The sequence below is a fragment of the Budorcas taxicolor genome, chromosome 9 (genome assembly GCF_023091745.1).
Source record: "Budorcas taxicolor isolate Tak-1 chromosome 9, Takin1.1, whole genome shotgun sequence".
NCBI classification, from domain to species: domain Eukaryota; kingdom Metazoa; phylum Chordata; class Mammalia; order Artiodactyla; family Bovidae; genus Budorcas; species Budorcas taxicolor.
Genome location: NC_068918.1, coordinates 24,324,208 through 24,339,695, shown reverse-complemented (window position 1 = coordinate 24,339,695; position 15,488 = coordinate 24,324,208). Strand labels below are relative to the sequence as shown.

General features: G+C 41.2%; 1 protein-coding gene across 1 annotated transcript in view; it reads left to right on the top strand.

Annotated features, from left to right (window-relative positions):
* The window catches only part of SLC35F1 (solute carrier family 35 member F1), a 407,863-nt gene that overhangs the window by 260,909 nt on the left and 131,466 nt on the right, over positions 1-15,488 (top strand). The window lies entirely within an intron of this gene.

The following is a 15,488-nucleotide window of genomic DNA, read 5'->3' as shown; positions in this document are numbered from 1 at the left end:
AGTAAAAATGTCAAAGCTGTGTGAGTGATGTGGACTAATCAGTGAGCAATACAACCCTTTTAAGAGCATTTCAAGGGAAACCGTAGTGAGTAATCTGTAAGCAGAGATCTAGTCTTACTAATGAAGTACTGCAGGGAAAAGAATTTTCCTCATATGCGCTCACTAAAAGGAACGTCTCTCCCAGTTTTTTGACAGGGTAAGAATATTATTTCTAAGTTGAAAAATAAAATCAGGGTGGAGATCGGAAAAAATAAAAGTAATACAAGATGAAAAAGAATTGCAAAATACCCAGAGAGCACAAAGCAATTGAGGGCTGCACAGCCAGAGAAGTGGCCGCCAGTGTGTCATTTTTCAGCTCAGAAGCGGGGAGGCTATCACGGACCCTGGAGCCATTGCTCGGCCATCTTTCAGCAGGAAGAACGCACAGCAGACAAACTCAATGGACGACTGGGGGCCCTCACCAAATTCAAAGCAGCAGGTTCTATGCCTACAAGCAATTTCAGCTTTGGGCTTAGTGAATGTCATTTACTGAGGTCGCAGTTTCCAGCTGTGCTGTGTTCAACTCGCACCATTTTAGCACAGCTTTAAGCAAACTATTGATTTTAAACTTTTGTCAGGCTAAAAGAAACTAAGTTAGATCATTCAGGAGCAAGCAAAGAACTCGACTTCTAAAAATAAAGTTAAGGAACTTGGTAACTTCTTTTTCACAGAGGATGTGTAGGCAGAGCTTATATAAGTGGCATAAATACAGAAGCCTCAGTACTGTTCAAAACTAAGTTATTTACTATATGGAAACCTAATAGGTCTCAATCCCTGATTTCTCTTGTTTTGGCATCAGATACATTAACTGATTTAGATTCCTGACGGGAAAGTCAGTGATAGTAGTTCCTATACTCAGTACCTCTTAACTGAAGGAATGAACAGGGTGTACAAGCCAAGGAGGTGGACTTTCCCCAGCCTACAGAGGTTTATAGTTTTAGTTCTGCCCATGATTACTTTATACAAAAACTTTTAGAACACTCTGACCTGACTACATCTATTCAACTGTCATGTGAGAGCTGGACCATAAAGAAGGCTGAGTGCTGAAGAATTGATGCTTTTGAATTGTGATGCTGGAGAAGACTCCAGAGAGTTCCTTGGACAGCAATGAGATCAAACTGGTCAATCCTATAGGAAATCAACCCTGAATATTCATGGGAAGGACCAATGCTGAAGTTGAAACTCCAGTACTTTGGCCACCTGATGCAAAGAGCCGACTCATTGGAAAAGACCCTGATGCTGGGAAAGATTGAAGGCAAAAGGAGAAGGGGGCAACAGAGAATGAGATGGTTGGATGGCATCGTCGACTCAATGGACATGAATTTGAGCAAACTCTGGGAGATAGTGAAGGACAAGGAAGCCTGGCGTGCTGTAGTGCATGGGGTCGCAGTCAGAAACCACTGAACAACTGAACAAGAACAATATCTAAATTTATCTTACATTACTGAGTCACTTAATTCCTCTTTCATGTATTAATTCCTTGCTTAATTTCATTCATTAAGTCTGCAATACCTCTTTTTTTTTTTTTGCCTGCATATGTGTGCAGTATGTGAGAGCTTAGTTCCCTGACCAGGAATCAAACCTGTGTCCCCTGCTTTGGAAGCATGGAGTTTTAACCACTGGACCTCCAGCGAAGTCCCAGCAAACACTTTGTGAGGGCCTCTTTCTGTTAGGTGCTGGTACTACCAGGTGTGAAGTATACCTGAGTGAAGAGGATCTCTCTTCTCACACCCCCATCTGAGCTCACAGACCAGAGGAGGAGAGTAAAGAGTCTCTTTCATTGCAAAGGTACAGACCTGGGGGTCTCCCTTCCCCTTATCTCCACCAAATCTCCATTGCAAAAGAATTCACTTCTCTACCATCCATTTTATCACTCCATCCAGCCACCCTTTCGCAATTACTCACAGCAGAAGAATTCAGTACAAGCAGTTACAATCAGTCCATTGCTGTGTCATGGTCTTCCCTTGCCCTCTCCTTGATCATGCACTCCCCTTGCTCTAGGACCCTGACTTTACATCAAAAAGAGCCACTGCTGTTCCTGGGTCCCTGCACTTCCCTCCCCTCTCCCCGCCACCACCACCACTCTGCCTCCTGGGAGGACACAGCGCAGACCTCATCCACTTTATTTAGACTTGGCTATGGAAACCTCCTGGCTGCTAGGCTTCTATGAGCTAGAGCACTTGGTATTTTCATTATTATTAGTGACTCCCAAGGCCCTCAAAGGTCTCTTCTCCTCGTACAGGCAGTTTATCACAGATTTACATCTCTTTTCCTGACTTAAGTGACCCCTCTGTGAGGTGGCAATTAGTCCTTTACTTTCCTGGCTTTATCCTTTTAAGAGGCCTTTACCTTTCTGGTTCTGGGGAATGCACCTTTAGCACGACTGGTATATGAATTTAAGCTGCTTCCAAGTTTCTAACAACCCCCATAAAATAGAAATCACAATAATTTAATGTTACAAAATGAAATGTAATATGACAATGTAAGATATCAGAGTTCACAGGTTTATCCCAATACCTAACTGAGGAAAAAAGCTGCCAGCCACTCCCTGGGATCTTTAGTGTTTGTGGAGGAGTGGGAGGGAGGACATAACATCAACCTCTTGCTTTCAACCAACTAGCTCATCTCATTTTCTTAGTGTGTGGTGTGCTCCGTTCAACACATATTCACCACATCACTTTCAGATTGTTAGGTTACTATTTGGTAGTATTCTGGAGAGTTATAATATGTACAATTTCCTGTAGTTCCAGTTCATTTCCAGAAAGATACATATATATCCAACTAAACACAACAATGATTATGATTCCTTTGAAGAAATCATTATTGCATCCTCTTAATCTTGTGCCCAAATCCCTGATTTAAATCTATTTATTCATGGCTTCATGTGAAAATCAGAAAAGAATATTCCCCCTTAGCAAGCATCTCCAACCACAAGTATCCTATGTGTATCTATGCAGCTCCCAAGGTTAAAGCTTAAACACACCCAACAACCAACTTAGAGAAGTCCTGTCATCTCTGGGGTTGAAGTTTCATTTGACGGTAGAATATATTGACTGGTACAAGTTGTCTTCAGTTAAATTTCACAAATATTTCTTGAACTTACTGGGTACCAGACACCAGGCGAGACTCCTTCAGATGCCCTCTTTCCATCCCCACCAGCCCTGGCCACTCATCTCTTCTCAGCTGGACCTCTGCCACGACCCCTGAACAGCTCTCTGCCTGTCTCTGCCACCTCTTCATCACTGTCATGGTGGTGGTGGTTTAGTTGCTAAGTTGCATCCAATTCTTGCGACCCCGTGGACTGCAGCCTGCCAGGCTCCTCTGTCCATGGGATTCTCCAGGCAAGAATACTGGAGTGGATTACCATTTCCTTCTCCAGCGGATCTTCCCAACCCAGGAATCGAACCCAGGTCTCCTGCATTGCAGGCAGATTCTTTACCAACTGAGCTATGCATCCCTCCCTTAAAATTTTATTTGTGCTAAATTAAAGTGCAGCAGTCAACCAGGCTTAGGATAATCATGTAAACCCTTGTTTTTTGTGTGTGATTTTTTAAATTGAAATCAGAAGTTTTAAAACAACTGGGGGAAGAACCGGTTAATAGAATGTGATTATTTTCTATATCCATTGAAATCAGCATTTTTTCTTCCATCTTCATTTTATGAACCAAAATACAGTCTTTTAATAAGAATTCAAAGAGACTAAAAATCAAGATACTACAGTGTTGCAATTTCTGCTTTCTAATTAGCCCATCTCCTTGAGGAAAGGAGGCCAGAGATATAATAACTAATTCTTTTGTTCACTGAATAGGGTGCCTTCTGAAGTGCAAGCCAACTTGCCTTGGACTTTAGAGTGGGAGATGCTGATCCTCATATAAAAAAAAAAAAATAAACTCAATATTTTTGGTACTAGTTTCAAAAGAAATAACTGGTTCCTACTGTGCTCCACACACAGCATTATCACTTAGAACTCCAAGAATTCCCTGGTGGTCCAGTGGTTAGGACTTGGCTCTTTCACTGCTGTGAATAAAAGTATGAAGTGATAAAGATCCCTCCAAAATCTGTTCTTGGTATAAGAGGAAGTCCCAGTGGACTACTTGTCTTCTGTCTTTAACTCAGTTTCTTGTATTCATCTCCTCTTGAATTATTGCAAAGAAAGGAGAACGAACGGGCCCTGTGATACCTGCTTCTGGAAGAATGCCACCACCACATTGGAGTAATAATATAGAAATTTATATCATCCATAAACCTTTCATAGTAATGTAATTAGTAGGGCTATTAATACTACTCAAGCCTAGCTTTCTTTATAGCTGTAAACACAGCTTGTGATCACATAAATGACATCAGTAATAAGCCTTTAGGGTATCGTGTAAACTGAGTCATTTTAGCTGTGATTTAATGAGAAGTGAAAAGAATGAAAGTGTTAGTCGCTTGGTCATGTCCGACTCTTTGTGACCCTGTGGACCGTAGCCAGCCAGACTCCTCTGTCCATGGAATTTTCCAGGCAAGGATACTGGACTGGGTAGCCATTCCCTGCTCCAGGGGATCTTCCTGACCCAGGGATTGAACCCAGGCCTTCCGCATTGAGGGCAAATTCTTTACCCTCTGAGCCACCAGGAAGCCCTTAATCAAAATCTCCATTGAAAAAACAGAAGATTATTTTTGCTTCGAAAGCAGAGTATGAGAGATAACCCATGAGGATTTTCTAACATTTGGATATTGGATTCCAGAGGAGGTTTACTGGTGTTAATATGTCTGGGAAGAATGGATCGGAGAAATACAGACATTTTAGCCAATATTAATGCAGGAATATGCCCATCACCAAATAGAAGCTGTTTGTATAGCTCAGTGTCCTTTACATATGGTTCTCTTAACTCTTGTGGCATTTTAATTAATGTTTAAGCCAAAAAAATGAAGTGAGTTTATATATATGTTTCTTATCTCTTCTGTAAAAAATAATGAATGTGGCATGAAAGTAGGTTCCAGGAATCCCAAATTAGTATAAATTAGCAGAATGGTTTGGTTACCTGCTGTGGGATTCAGGACAGTCAAATCACATTCAAGGATGGTCTCTACTAGGGTTATGTTCCTTCCTTAAGCAGGTCAACTTAATATTTCTGTGACTTAGATTTCATCCCTGAAAAAAAATGGGGATGATGATAAAATAAAAATTGTTTATTAATATATATTGATCATTTTATATACTCCAAGGTTCATTAAAATGTCAATCTAGCTGATATTTAAGAGACAGTATTCAATTGAATGTGACTTTTTTAGGGTTGACCTTTTTATTTGCTCCTGGCTCTGAATAAAACTACTATATTCCAAGATGAGTAAGATTTTTCTGAAGCAATAAGTAAAATGCCAGTTCATCCAATGTGGATAATCATTGATAGAGAATAGCACACTTCAGTGAGGGAGAAAGAAAAAAATAGTGCACAGTGAGTTTGTTAGATTTTATGACCAAGCTATGCTTGGGTGATTTCAAGTGCCACCCAAAGGGGAAAGAGAAAGGAAATGAGAATATGTAACACAACTACATCATCTGTAGGCCTGGTAACCTTCATTTAGGTCATTTTATGGGTAATGAAACTGGGGCTTTGAGATATTAACTTATCAAAAAGTAAATAGCTACTTCCATTTAGCAGATCAGTTCAGCTCAGTTGCTCAGTTGTGTCTGACTCTTTGCGACCCCATGAATCATAGCACACCAGGCCTCCCCGTCCATCACCAACTCCCAGAGTTCACTCAAACTCATGTCCATCAAGTCAGTGATGCCATCCAGCCATCTCATCCTCTGGTGTCCCCTTCTCCTCCTGCCCCCAATCCCTCCCAGCATCAGAGTCTTTTCCAATGAGTCAACTGTTCACATGAGGTGGCCAAAGTATTTAGCATCAGTCCTTCCAATGAACACCCAGGACTGATCTCCTTTAGGATGGACTGGTTGGATCTCCTTGCAGTCCAAGGGACTCTCAAAAATCTTCTCCAACACCACAGTTCAAAAGCATCAATTCTTCGGCCCTCAGCCTTTTTCACATAATAAGTCACAAAAGACCATGAGTGTCACTCTGCTAACAGCAACAATAATACAAACACAGACACACACACTCTCATCACTGTTTTTATGAACTTACCAGAAATCTAAGAAAGAAAAGAGACCTAAATGTACAAACTCCAGAAAATTCCCCTTTTAAGAGAAAAAAGCTCATGGCTTCTCTCATTCATGGCAGAATGAGAAGAGAAGGAGTCCACAGCGAGATAAGAAAAAGGCAGCCGAAACTTTAGGTTTTACCAGCTACATGTGAGCTGGTGTGACAGATTTTATTTCTCAAGGACCTCAGAGGTTCTTGGACACAGGACCCAGAGAAGGTCTGTGTGTATCTGCAAACTGTATGTCATGGGTCTGTGCATAGTGCTGGCCATGTAATATACAGAGCCTGTGGGGTGGAGCAAGAGCGCTAAAAGAGATGCCAGCTGAGATGTGTGGAGCCTCCCCAGGTGCACAGCAGCTGTCCTTTGTAGTTGGAGGGAACAGTGCAGGTGGGCTGAGAGAAACGAACTTGAGGCACTGTATACATTCACCGTCCAGGTAGGTCTTGGAGGCACTGCAAGATAGCTGAGGGAAATCTCTCTGAGACATTCCAGAGAGAAATTTCTGTAATGCAGAAAGCGTATACACACCTGGATAGCAAAGAGAATTCCCCAGCAACCTGAACAATATTCTGCTGAGCTATAATGCAAAGATATATTTTTAATGGTTCAGATAGTTGGTTGCTTGGTTACAAAGTGCAGAGAGCTTTAAAACCTCGCCCGTGCTCAGACCCCAAGTCTTGAAGAAGAGTAGTATTGATCCTGCTTGCAAACTTTTGAAGTCAGCAGTGAACGAAGTCAAACTAAAGGTACGAGAAAGCCAGCTCCCACTTGTCAGATTGACTCAACCCCCTGAAAAGTAGCCTGACATAAAAGGACATCCTCTTTTGGAAAGTAAATATTACTTAGTTCAGTCTCTACTGTTATTTCATACAAATGTCTAGATACAATAAAAAATTACTAGACAAGTGAAGAAGCAAGAAAAATGTGACACATGGTCAAGAGAGAAAATATTCAATAGAAGCAGACCCATAGATGTCCTAAAAGTGACATGAAGTGATGTCACAGATACTGGAATTATCAGACAAGAAGTTAATAATAACTATGATAAAAATCTAGTAGAAGAGGTCAACGACTTCATGAAGATATAGAGATTTTCATCAGAGACCAGGAAATGACTTTAAAAATAGTCAAGTAGGAATGCTAGAGATTTAAAAAAAATTCAACATAAGGAGTGAAGAATGTAGAATTCAGCGAAGGAAAGAATCTGGGAACTTGAACATAGCTGAGTACACAATATGCAGTTGGAACAGGGGAAAATGAGTGAAAACAAAAAGAAAGAAAAACAGAATAGACTATCTGGGACAAAATGAAATGATCCACTATATGTGTAATTGGACTCCAGAAGAAGAGAAGAGAGACAATGGGCAGAATAAGCATCTGAAGAGATCATAGCTGAGAACTCTCCAAGTTTCCTGAAGGACATCAAATAGATCCAAGAAGCTCAGGAAATCCCAAGTGGATAAATGCAAAGAAAGCTGCTGCTGGTGCTGCTAAGTCGCTTCAGTCCTGTCTGACTCTGTGCGACCCCATAGACAGCAGCCCACCAGGCTCCCCCATCCCTGGGATTCTCCAGGCAAGAACTCTGGAGTGGGTTGCCATTTCCTTCTCCAATGCATGAAAGTGAACAGTGAAAGTGAAGTGGCTCAGTCGTGTCCGACTCTTCGAGACCCCATGGACTGCAGCCTACCAGGCTCCTCCATCCATGGGATTTTCCAGGCAAGAGTACTGGAGTGGGGTGCCATTGCCTTCTCAGGCAAAGGAAGCTACACCCGGGTATATCATAGTCAAACTGTGGAAGACCAGAGAAAAGAGAAAATCTTAAAAGCAACAAAACAAAGAATAAGTGTTACAAAAAGGGAGAAATATCTCTTGCTAGAAACAATAGATGCAAGAAGGCAATGGACCAACTTTTTTAAGGTGCTGGAAAAAGAAACCTGTTATCTTATAAGTCTATATATCTCTTTCACTTTATCTTTTTAAAGTGAAGGCAAATAAAAGGCATATACTGATTAAGAAGCAGGGCCAAACCTGGAACCAGACCTGTCACACCACAGTCAGCTCTGCCTTTACCTCATTGTATTCGGGGATATGTCATCGGCAATGCCAAACTTTAAATGTTTTAATTTTTGCAGTTTATTTATATCATAAAAGTAATGAATGTCTTATAGAAATTTAATCAGTAAGAAGTATGGAAAGTAAAATCTCTTTATTTCTTACCTCCTACAGACTCAAATTTGGGCTTCCCAGGGGGTGCTAGTGATAAAGAACCTGTCTGCCAGTGCAGAAGACATTAGAGACTCAGGTCCAATCCCTGGGTTGGGAAGATCCCCTGGAGGAGAAAATGACAACCCACTCAGGTGGTCTTGCCAGGAGAATCTCATCGACAGAGGAGCCTGGCGGTCAGTAGTCCATAGAGTCTCAAAGAGTCAGAGACAACTGAAGTGACTTAGCACAGCACAGATTCAAATTGACAAATCTGAAATGATGGACAAGATCTGTTGGAAAGCTCAATGTGCCTCACTTTCCTTGATTTCTTTTTTAGACTCGAGTTGGGAAGAGTCATAACAAGCATCCTTGTCAACCCTTCTTTATTAAAGTAAATCCTCACTGGCAAAAAAATAAGAAATTCAATACTTTAAATGTGCGAGTTTGAAATATTTTATTTCTTTCTAACAAAAAAAATTAGAAAGAGCAAAATTTTCCAATGAGTTTACCACAACAACACTTAAGTAATTATCTGAGTTATATGTGTGTATCTGTGAAGTCACTTCAGTTGTGTACGATTCTTTGTGACCCTATGGATGTGTAGCCTGCCAGGCCCCTCTGTCCATGGGATTTGCCAGGCAAGAATATCGGAGCAGATTGCCATGCCCTTCTCCAGGGGATCTTCTCAACCCAAGGATAGAACCCAAGTGTCTTAAGTCTCCTGCATTGGCAGGCAAGTTCTTTACCACTAGCACCGGCTGGGAAGCCCTATCTGAGTCATAAAAGAAAGCAAAAGTTTGATGTGGTTTCCTCCTGCCAAGTTTGCTCTGTTAACGCCACGTGTCATTACTCCGATGTTTTCCAGTTTGATGACACAAAGCAGCCTCACTTTCACCATTTTCATTGTGGAGCTGTGAAAGGACAAAAAAGTGTTGATGGATAACTTTAAGAGTCACCTACTCCAACTGTAGAATCTCTACTTCTTCAATATCCAGGGACTCAGAGTATACTTAAGTATTTAAAAAAAAATGTTACTGGAGTATGATTGCTTTACAATGTTGTGTTAGTTTCTGCCGTATGGCCGTATGACAAAGTGAATTAGTGATATGTGTAGCCCCTCCCTCGCGGGCCTGCCTCCCACACCCTCATCCCACCCCGTGAGGCCGTCACAGAGCACTGAGCTGAGCTCCCTGTGTTTTGCAGCAGCTTCCCACCAGCCATCCATTTCACACACCATAGTGTATACATGTCAGTGCCACTCTTTCAGTTCGTCCCACCCTCTCCCTCTCCCAGTGGCCGCAAGTCCATTCTCTCCCTCTGCATCCATTCCTGCCTTGCAAATAGTTTCATCAGTACCATTTTTCTAGATTCCTTGTATGCGTGATCTTTGTTTTTCTCTTTCTGATATACTTCACTCTGAACGACAGACTCTAGGTCCATTGACATCACTCAAATGACCTAAATCCGTTCCTTTTTATGGCTGACTAGTATTCCATTGTATATATGCAAACTCCGGGAGATAGTAGAGGACAGAGGAACCTGGCATGCTGCAGTACTTGGGGTCACAAAGAGTCAGAAATGACAGTGACTGGAAAACAGCATTATATGTATCACATCTTCTTTTATACTTAAGTATTTTGAGCTGATTATATTCAGGGAAATTCATCCTATCTTTGGGTAGCTCTGACCATTAAATTTCTTCCTTAAGGTGAATCAAAACCTGTTTCCTTTTCACTGATCCTTTATATCCGAAATCTATTTTGGGTGGCCCGAAAGAATATCACGGGACTCATTGGAAAAGAACCTGTTGCTGGGAAAGATTGAAGGCAAAAGGAGAAGAGGGCAACAAAGGATGAGATAGTTGGATATCATCACCAGCTCAACGGACATGAACTTGGGCAAACTCCAGGAGACGGCAATGGACAGGGAGGTCTGGCGTGTTACAGTCCATGGGGTCGCAAAAAGTCAGACACGACTTAGCAACTGAACAACAGCAATAGAATATTAAATTCTTCTTGAGCTATTTGAAACACACTCCCTGTACATTTTTCTCCTCTAGACTAAATCTCTCCAATTCCTCAAAAGTTAACCTTCCTCCACTCTGATTTCTTATCATCTTCCATGTGTTCCCTTTGAGAGAGAAAAACCGACTTCCCTGCTCTTCAGAGTGAAAAGAGATTAATCACTTCCCTCTTTCTAAATAATACACTTTAAATAAAATTTTAACCCACACTTGATCTCATTTGTACTCAAAGCTCACTGCACCTAAATAATGCCAAATGAAAAAGCGATTTATTTTCTTACATATTCCTATATCCTTATTGTAGGAAAGAATTTTCCCAAGCACCTACTTCCATAACTTTTAACTAGTTAAAGTTCTTTTTTTTCCTTATACCTGACCAGCATTTCTGCCACTGTGTTATAAACCCACTTGTTTCTAATTATCTCTTGTATCCCTCAAAGTCACCGTAAGTTCATATTAAATCACTAAAACCTTTCCATCTTCGATTAAGGACTACTGCACACATTTTAGAACTTGCTTCATAGACCCTTTTTTCTATGCTTATCGAAGCTTTCATTGCATACCTTCATATTCTCTTTGATCTCTCCATCATTCCTAAAAAGGGAAGCTATACATTAGATACTGTTAAATATAGTATCACTGACAGAAGTTCATCTTTTCTGAGTAAGCCTCCCTATCCTTTCACTGTCTTAAACAAATTTTACTTTGTTATAGTTCTCCTGTTAAAACTTACTTGAATGGTTAAGAAAGTAAAGGAGGTAAGCCCTTCTATGCCCCTTATAGCTGGAGAATGGGATAGTTGTATGGTCCATTGTGGAAACTCAAAATGAAAGGATGATTGGAATTTCTTTAAGAATTTTCCTCTTGAGTTTAAATGGGAAAATGCCTGAACCTTTGACAGCGAATGATCTCTGTTCTAATCCAGTCCAGTCTCTCCTTTTACTGTCCTCTAAACTCCTCATTGATCTGTGACAGATTGTTTATAGATTTCAGATAATTCTCAGTCTTTTTTTCAATAATCAATATTCATACTTTAAGTAGAATCTTCCTCATTAATCATTCCATTGCTCTAGGCAATGATCTTTTCGTTTTGGTGGAGAATACATAGCATAGGTTTATCATTTTAACCATTTTAAAGTGTATAATTCAGGGGCATTAAGTACATTCAGTTGCTGTGCCATCACCGTCACTATTTATTTCCAGACCTTTTCATCTCAAACAGAAGCCCTGTGTACCTGTTAAACAATAATAATTCTTCATCCACCTACTCCCGACGTCTGATCATCTCTAGAGAGTGATCTTTTTAATTTGTTACTGTAGTTTCTAAGTCTCTTTGGCATCTACCATGCACCCTGAGAAGAATGGTCTCTGCCTGCTTGGGAATGGTTTTTCATTGCATGAATGTTAAGGGGCAGTGGGTACATAGACCACACTGGCCTTTGACCGGAAGAGTGTCTTGGGTGTTGTTGGTGTTGTTTTGTTGCTAAGTGGTATCTGACTCTCTTGCAACCCCATGAACTGTAGCCTGCCAAGCTACTCTGGCCATGGGATACTTCAGGCAAGAATGCTGGACCAGATTCCATTTCCTTCTCCAGGGAATCTTCCTGACCCAGGGATGGAACCCTCATCTCCTGCATTGGCAGGTGGATTCTTTACCACTGAGCTATGAGGAAAACCCGCTGTCTTGATTAAGAGCTATCAAGCCAGTCCCCATTCCTCGTTACTATTTTACTTCCTGTGCCCCACTGTTAAACCTCCTTTTTTAGCAGTCCTGGGCAGGGTGGACGTTGAACTCGCTCATGCTCACTTTGGTAAGGGATGGATGCTACCACTGCTACAACAGTAACTTTTCCAACCTGGCAACTCCAGGGACCCCTAAAATGGAAACCACAGTGGTGCAGATCCCCATCGCCACTTCCTGTCCCTTCTGTTCCAACCCCTAGGATGTCTGCACCACTAAACATCAGCACCTCCTAAGACTTGGTGATGTGGATTTTTGACCCTCCTCTGGAGGATGTCAACTCTTCTGTCCTCTTACCCACCACCCCCATTCTCCACCTGGAATGCTCTGCCTCATGTCCTCCACACCTCTCTTGTTAGAATGCCCTGTTTTTACAGCCCAGCCGTTGGCCCATGTGTGGAAGGATATATTTTGACCTTGCATTTCTACAGCTACTTTAAAAAAAATTAATTTATTTTAATTGGAGGCTAATTACTTTACAATATTGTGCTGGGTTTTGCCATATGTTGACATGAATCAGCCATGGATGTACATGTATCCCCCATTCCGAACCCTCTTCCCACCTCCCTCCCCATCCCATCCCTCAGGATTGTCTCAATGCACCAGCTTTGAGTGCCCTGTTTCAGGCATCACACTTGGACTCGTCATCTATTTGACATATGGTAATATACATGTTTCAATGCTATTCTCTCAAATCGTCTCATTCTTGCCCTCTCCCACAGAGTCCAAAAGTCTGTACTTTACATCTGTGTCTCTTTTGCTGTCTCACATATAGGGTCATCATTACCATCTTTCTAAATTCCATATAAATACATAAATATACTGCATTGGTGTTTTTCTTTCTGATTTACTTCACTCTGTGTAATAGGCTCCAGTTTCATCCACCTCATTAGAACTGATTCAAATGTATTCTTTTTAAGGGCTGAGTAATACTCCATTGTGTATATGTACCACAGCTTTCTTATCCACTTGTCTGCCAGTGGACATCTAGGTTGCTTCCATGTCCTGACTGTTACAAACAGTGCTGCAATGAACATTAGGGTACACGTGTCTCTTTCAATTCTGGTTTCCTCAGTGTGTATGCCCAGCAGTGGGATTTCTGGGTCGTATGGCAGTTCTATTTCCAGTTTTTTAAGGAACCTCCACACTGTTCTCCATAGTGGCTGTCCTAGTTTGCATTCCCACCAACAGTGTAAGAGGGTTCCCTTTTCCCCCACACCCTCTCCAGCATTTATTGCTTGTAGGCTCTTTGACAGCAGCCATTCTGACCATGTGAGATAGTACCTCACTGTGTCTACAGTTATTTTTCTAAAAAACTTTCATGTCCTTTTATGTTTGTATGCAATTCAGCTGACCATCTCAGTTACAAGAATTTACTTTTAGTATTATTGTTGTAACAGTGAAAGTGAATTTTGGCATGTTATTTCTCATGATGCCTATCACCTAACATTTGCTTATAAAAGAAGGATCAAAAGTAGCTTAAGGAGAATCATATGAAATAAAACCAGATACCTTTTTATTCCACTATACCCTGGAAACGAAGAAAATTCCCTGCACTGAGCTTCATTGAGGACACCATCCTAATCACAGTCGACTAGAAGAGACGACAGGACTGATAAAGAAACCCAGACAATCACAAGACAGATGTAACATTTATCCCAAAGATAACTCTCTTATCTTGTTTCCAGGATTTTTCAGTACCTCAGTGAGTAGATTTGTGCTCTAAAAGCCCATGTCCGTGATAGACACAAAATCAGATTTGCCCATGGTGGTTCAGAAATTCAGTCTCTTAAAACTAAACTTGGGTAAATAGCAAAATAGTTTTGAAAATAACCCTTACAGATATTTTTATGAGGAGCCACAAAAAGACTACTTCTGCATTCCTAGAGATTTTAATGAAGACTTCACAATGCAGAACATGTGTGACTCAATGGATTTTCATCTCTTTTCTAGACAGAGATTAAACTAATTCTTTGGTTGTGGTTGTTAAATTCATTTATACCCCTTCCATTCCTGGGGACTAAGGAGAAACAGACAGGAGCCAGGCTTATTTCAGAGGTTTTCAGGACAAAGGCAGCTCTATACTTCCCCTCTAAATGTATATCTAGTGTTCAGGGCTGTAATCAGAGCCTGTCCTAGCCTTGGGGAGGTGAAGAGGTAGTTTTACTACTGATATAGTTGAATGGGTTAACCTTCAAGAATTCTATGTGTGCGTGCTCAGTCATGTCCAACTCTTTGTGACCCCATGGATATAGCCCACCAGGCTCTTCTGTCCATGGAATCTTCCAGGCAAGAAAATTGGGGTGGTTGCCATTTCCTTCTCCAGGGGATCTTCCTGTCCCAGGGATCGAACCCATGTCTCCTGTGTCTCCTGCATTGGAAGGTGGTTTCTTTATCACTGAGCCACCTGGAAAACCCGTCAAGAATTCTATAGCCTATAAATAAATTAGTCTTCTATCTTCTATTTAGTGTATTTTGGCAAGGTGGGCCTGCATGTCTTTTTATGTTACTGGAATCCAGACAATGAATGCTTTTCAGAATGGTCACATTAAGATTTCTTTCTTTCTTTTTTTTTTTTAATTTGTAAACATGACATAGGATACATATTCTGAGAAATTTTTCCCAGTACAGCACCTCTAAGATTATGATTTACAGTGTTTTAAGAGTCTTTTCAGACACGACTGATGGCTAACACTTTCACTTTTTCTTCTTTGTTAAGTGTAATTGACCTTACAGGAAACTTATGGGAATTTGTAGAGGACAGATGCAGTTGTCAGCCAGCAGCCCAGCTGAATGGACATACACTGGTGCTGTTTAACCCCCTGCTAGGTCACCTCAGTTGTGTCTGACTCTTTGCAACTCCATGACTGTAGCCCCCCATGCTCCTCTGTCCATGATCTTCTCCAGGAAAGGATACTGTACTGGGTGGTCATTTCGTCCTCCAGGGAATCTTCCCGACTGAGTGACCGAATGCAAGTCTCATATGTCTTTTGCGTTGGCAGACAGGTTCTTTACCATCCTGGTGGGTTAGAGGCTATTTTAGAAAATGGGTTTTAATGGGTCACCCGTATGCATTTAAAAGTAAAAGCCTAGAATGCAGCAAATACGGACTGTAGGACCAAAGACCTAGAATAAATTCGGAAGAATTGATGCTTTTGAACTGTGGTGTTGGAGAAGACTCTTGAGAGTCCCTTGGACCACGAGGAGATCCAACCAGTCCATCCTAAAGGAAATCAGTCCTGGATGTTCATTGAAAGGACTGATGTTGAAGCTGAGACTCTAATACTTTGGCCACCTGATGCGAAGAGCTGACTCATTGGAAAAGACTCT